Source organism: Oryx dammah, unplaced genomic scaffold (assembly GCF_014754425.2).
Source record: "Oryx dammah isolate SB20612 unplaced genomic scaffold, SCBI_Odam_1.1 HiC_scaffold_2, whole genome shotgun sequence".
NCBI lineage: Eukaryota > Metazoa > Chordata > Mammalia > Artiodactyla > Bovidae > Oryx > Oryx dammah.
In genome coordinates this window covers 14,605,510-14,612,107 of record NW_024070186.1, presented here as the reverse complement: position 1 = coordinate 14,612,107, position 6,598 = coordinate 14,605,510, and positions in this window count along the sequence as shown.

Sequence of the window (6,598 nt, the reverse complement as noted above, 5' to 3'; positions counted from 1 at the left end):
CTTGGTCTGGGTGCTAACAGAAGGGCAGACACTGTACCCTGGCTCACATCATCATTATTCAAAAGCGGGGATCTCAGAGCTTATAATCTGGGGAAACACAACCAGCCTTTGAGGAAAGCAAGAAACTCTGAATAAGCCATCTAACATCTTGCTTCTCAAAATTGTGGTAGGATGGATATCACCTGGGAGCTTGATGGAAATGCAGAGTCTGCATCAAAAGTGAATGAGTCCTAAAGGTAACTTGTTATGAGACTTGTTTCTCACCATGAACAACTAGAAATCTGGTCTCAAAAATATATGAAGTAGAATTTTTTCAGATGGTGGACAAGCAGCAGTGTGAGACTGTGATGATTGAAAAGGAAAACAAACAAACAAAAATGAAATGAGCCCTAGAAGTAATTTCTAAACCAGAATGCAAGGAGGGAAATATAAACAGAATCTAGATATCTTCCACAGTTGAGTGATGGATGAAGCAGATAGAAATGGTAGGACAAGGAACACAAAAGGAGGGAGACACAGAGAAAGAGGTCTAGAATCTACATGGAGGTTACCTTGAGTCTCTGGCTGAATTCCCATCTGAGCAAGAGTAGAGAGAAATTCCACCAAGTCGGGCAATGAATGACCACTGAACCATAAGCAAAATACTTCTCAGAGCTTTACATGTGTGTGAAACTCTTAAGTTCCACCAGTCAGCATGCAGAGATCCTACTGAATATGTAAGGCACTCAGTAGGGGCCAAAAAAACTTACATGTTAGTGACAAACCTAGATGGTGTATTAAAAAGCAGAGACATCACTTTGCCAGCAAAGTCCATTTAGTCAAAGCTATGGTTTTTCCAGTCGTCATATGTGGATGTGACAGTTGGACCATAAAGAGCTAAAGAATTGATGCTTTTGAATTGTGGTGCTGGAGAAGACTCTTGAGGGTCCCTTGGACTTCAGGGAAACCAAATCAGTCAGTCCTAAAGGAAATCAACCTGAATATGTATCAGAAAGACTGATGCTAAAGCTGAAGCTCCAATACTTTGGCCACCTGATGTGAACAGCTGACTCTTTGGAAAAGACCCTGATGCTGGGAAAGACTGAGGGCAGAAGAAGAAGAAGATGACAGAGGATGAGATGGTTGAATAGCATTACTGACTCAATGGACATGAGTTTGAGCCAACTCTGGGAGACAGTGAAGGACAGGGGAGCCTGGCATGCTGTGGTCCATGGGGTTGCACAGAGCCAGATACAACTTAGCAAATGAGCAACAACAACAACAATAAATCAGGATACCACCCAATGATTTGAACAGGAACACTTAACATAAAGAATTGTGAACTGTAACAGGGGAGTAAGTATAAAAATTGAAAGAGAATACTAAAAAACAACTTAAAGCTGAGGGACAATATCCAAGAATGGACAACTGTGGGAAGAGGGCTTCCTCCCTGTGGCTGGGGTTCAGACCTCATTGGAGACAGTATTTGCAAGTCACCGGGTGCAAAGAACTTTGCTAGATTGTGCAATCCAGAGTTGGTTCACAGCAACCATGGAAACAGGAAACACCCTGCAGGTACAGATGGACCAAAGCTGGTAAGCCAGTGTGCGGAAAGGGATGGGACACTGGAAGTCCACTTCCCAACAGAATGGTGTGAAGCCTGGTGTCCATGTCTGAAGGGCCATATCCAGGTGGTGATCAGACTGTGTTCAGCATTTAAAAAAAAAAAGACAGCATACCAGAATCAGAAATAGACGCTCTTTCCTCCTGAAATTTCCCTCCAGCACCCTCTGCTGACAAAACTTAATATTGTGCTTTTTGAAGAGGAAGAAGAGTCATGTCCTACGTTTTCCAACCCCATGAACTGAAGGCTGCCAGGCTCCTCTGTCCATGTAGTTTTCCAGGCAAGACTACTGGGGTAGGTAGCCAATCCCTTCTCCAGGGGATCTTCCCAACCCAGGGGTCAAACTCAGGTCTCTTGCATTGCAGGTGGATTCTTTACCATCTGAGTCACCTGGGAAGTCCCACTGAAGACGGGACAGGCTTAGAGCTTCATTACTGCAGCACAGGAGAATCACTGGTGGAGCAGGAGCTGAGAGGCAAACAACTGATAAATGGCATGAGTCACATCTTAGCAGTGGGACAAATACAGAGTAAAAGGACACTTTAGACCTGCTCCAAACAAATATAAAACAAAAACATCAAGCCAGTCTTCAAATATCTTAACTGTGAGACAGGAAAAAAACTCCAACAGTCTTCAATGAAGTACAATAAAACCCAGAGCTCAGTATCAAACTGACAATGTCAGACATATAATCGAAAATTACTAGACAGGAATTCAGCCTTTGGTCAAGATGGAATTAGAAGAATTGGCTTTCCTTCTTGCTAGAAATGGAAATATATATATAACATAATGGTTATTGAGCTCTTTTACACCAGGCAACAGAGGACAATGAACTCTGGGAGAGAGAAACAAACAAGGTAGGCCGTACAATTGCCTGTCTTACTGCCTGGGGACAGAGGGTCAGACAATAGTACAGAGAGGGAGAGCCTAGGTAAGCCCAGCAGGCTGCCTGAGTAGATGAGATGGGGTGAGAGTTTGTAGTGACAAAGCAGCAGGAATTCACCGGTACCAGACAAGAAAGTTGCACAGAGAGAACTGCAGGGACGTGTGGATGATAAACTTCAATTATTCAGAGGTACACTTATTTACTTCTTTGGCTGTTTCAAGTCTTAGTTGCGGCACATGGGCTCATTATTACATCAGTAAACCAAACTTCATTGTGGCACACAATCTCAGGAGTGGTGGCGCACAGGCTCTCTAAGTTGTGGTGCACAGGCTTAGTTCCTCTGCAGCATGTGGGATCCCAGTACTCTGACCAAGGATAAAATCCATGTCCACTGCACTAGAAGGTGGATTCTTAACCACTGGACTACCAGGGAAGTCCCCAACACACTTAGTTAAATCAAGTATCTTGAGATGAAAATTACAATTTTAAGACTGAGGCTTAAAAACACACTGGATAGAATTTATGGTCAATTAGACATTGCAGAAGAAAAGATTGGTAAATATAACCACATAACAATAAAAAACAACCAAATAAAAACATAGAAAAATGACTGACAACAAAATAGAACACTAGTAAATTGTAAGAAAATCTTGAGTGGGCTAGTGCCTGAAGAACTGGAGTTCTTGAAAGGGAAAGGGGAAAAAATATTTTTGAAAAGCAATGGCTGAAATGTTTCTAAGTCTGATGAAAAGTACAAACTCACAGCCAAGAATTTCAACAAACTCCAAGCACAAGAAATATAATGAAAATTACATGAGAAAAAATATAATCAAATTGTTCAGAACCAGGAATAAATAGAAGTCTTAAAAGTAGAAAGAGTAAAATTATACAAAACATACAGAGGCACAAATTTAAGAATGACTGCAGACTTTGTGTCTGAAATAATACAAGTAAGAGGAATGTGGACAAGGATCTATAGGTATTGAAGGAAAACCTGTCAACATAAAGTTCTATACCAAGTGAAAACATGCATCAAAAAAAAAGTGAAATAAAAACTTTTTCAAATATAAAAAGCTAAAGAAATTTATCACCAGCAAAGCCACATAATAAAAAATATAAAGAAAATTCTTTATCAGAAGGAAATGATGCCAGATGGAAATCTGAATGTATACCCAAAGATAAAGAATATCTACCATGGTAATTGGGTGGATAAGTACATAATGTTTATTCTTATTGTTATTTTTGAGACCATGGGCTAGAGAGACAAAGATAATAACAATGTAGGATACAGTTTGTAATACCTGATGAATTAAAATACAGGGCAACAATAGACTGGAAATGAATGGAAGGATTATATTGTAGGATTCTTATACAACATAGGAACTAGTATCCTATCACTTGAAGGCAGACTGTGAGTATTTAAATATGTGTACTATAGGCCCTAAAACAATTGCTAAAAAATAAGAGAAAAATTCATATCTAATAATCTAAGATATAAAGAAACCATAAAATTAATCCAAAAGAAGACAAAAAGGGAGGGAAAAGGCAATAACAGTTGGCTTTAAACCTAACCATATCAATAATACCAATAAATATCAATAGTCTAAACATACCAATTAATGTAGTTCCCTGGTGGTCCAGTGGTTAGGACTGGACACTTTCACTGAAGTTGTCTGGGTTCATTCTCTGATTGGGGAACTAGGATTCCCCCGAGCCACAAGGCATGGTTAAAAGAAATAAATAAAATAAAAAATAAACATACCAGGGCTTCCTCGGTGACTCAATGGTAAATAATCTGCCTGACAATACAGGAGACACAGGTTCAATCCCTGGTCTAGGAAGATCCCATGCTGCAGAGCAACTAAGTCCTTTCACCACAACTCGGTTCTCTAGAGCTTGGGAACTACAGCTGTTGAAACCCTCATGCCCGAGAGCCCATTTCTGCAACAAGAGAAGCTACCACAGTGAGAAGCCCTTGAGTTGCAACTAAAGAGTAGGCCCCACTCTCTGCAACTAGAGAAGGCCCACAAGCAATGAAGACCAGAACAATCATAAATAAATAAAATTATTTTTCTTAAAAAAGACATACCAATTAAAGGAGCTTCTCTGGCAGCTCAGATGGTAAAGAATCTCATTGCAATGCAGGATAGCCAAGTTCAATCCCCCTGGGATCCAGGAAGATCCCCTGGAGGAGGGCATGGCAACCCTCTCCAGTATTCTTGCCTGGAGAATTACATGAAGAGAGGAGCCTCAAGGGCTACTGTCCATGAGATCGCAATGAGTTGGACACGATTGAAATGACTTAGCATGCTTGCACACACCAATTAAAAAGCATAGATAAATAAGATAATCAAGACCTAACTATATGCTACATACATGAAATATCTTTTGTATGTATTTTTTAACTTATTCTAAATAGAAGAATAGAGAAAGAAATACCATGCTTGCTCTATTCAGAATAAAGCTGGAATGGCTATTTTAATATTAAACATTTCAGAACAGTAGAGTTATTAACAGAACCCTAGGGTTCAATCCCTGGATTGGGAAGATGCCCTGGAGAAGGAAATGGCAACCCACTCCTGTATTCTTGGGTGGGAAATCCCCTGGACACAGGAGCCTGGCGGGCTACAGTCCCTGGGGTCACAAAGAGTCAGATACAACTTAGTGACTAAATAACAAGAGCAACAACCCCTTGGCCACCACCCACCCCTTACTCCCCAGCCGCACTTGCACACACCTCCCTACAGTCTGCACTTTAGAGTTATTCAGACACGTATACTCCACTCACTGTGATGGGATATGGATGGGACACGAACTACCCATCCTGTGTGTACTCCAAGCAATATTTTGATCACAGTCCATTCTGCAAATCGTGGTCATGGAAAAAGCAAATAAAAGAATCCCTTGAGTAAAGTGGCTTATAATTTTATTTCAGTAGTTGGTTTTATTGTGGTGATAAACCTAAAATAGCCCACTTACAATACATTTTATGACTTTAATATAGCTTGTGACTTCATAATTTTGTGACACTTATGAAAAATATATTTATATTAAACTTGCAAAAGGCAATATCATCCAGTAATTTAGTGTAAGTTTTTTCACATACTTTAAATTCTAGAATATTGTTTTCAAATAAATTTATTTTGTTCAGCAGATATATTCTGCATCGCTGGTGTATAAAAGGAACGTGAGTGGACTTAATCACACAGCTACAGTAATGACTGTTCATCATGGTACATAACCATATTACCTACATTTTCTCATTCAATCCTCAAGGCAACTCTTTGAGATATACAGTGAAAAAAAGATAAGTAACATGCAGCGATCATGATGCCAGCTGGCTGTAAGGCTGGTGTCTGAATTCTGGTGCTTGGGACCCATCTGCCTTTGTCCTGACCACCATGACTCTGAGCCATGTTATAAGTGCCCTAAGACAGTGGTTCTTGAAGTGTGGTCCCTAAAGTGTGGTGCGTTAGGAGAAGCACACTGACAGAAACTGCTCACCCTGCCCAGGCACCACAGAAACCATTTGCATGAGTCATTTTATGACAGGCAGTACTGGTAAGGAATGTGGAATTAATAAGCCACCACCAACCGGAAGAATTGGGGAAAGGTCAAAAAGAGACACTTCATGTCCCACCACCTCCCAGAATCCTCCTCGCTGGCATCCATCTTGGCTGAGCAATGCAGGCACCACCAGGAAGCACCCTGGGTCAGAATGATTGGCCAGAGACAACAGGAAACTAATCCCATCACCGTAAAACCCGAGCGTAGGGAAAGAGCAAATTAGCCAAGACGGCATGGTCAGGCTCTCTCGTCCCGTGGCCTCTCGCTCTTGCCCCCGTTTTGTAAATAATGATTATGTAACAGCAGAGATCCCTTATAGCCCTGGGAATGCGTGTCACAAGGTACCCGCTTGGTCACAGCTGCCTTGTGCTGTATGCCTGTGTGGGCTCTACCTAGAAAGCAGGGGCGACTGCTGCTGCGTCACAGCTGTGTCTGTTGGGTCAGCCACGGGAGGAGAGAAGATAGCACGTCTACTGTGATGACTGCTGCATCAGTCAGGAGAGAATAAATGTGTCTGCAGTTCCTATGGCTCCTCGAGTCTC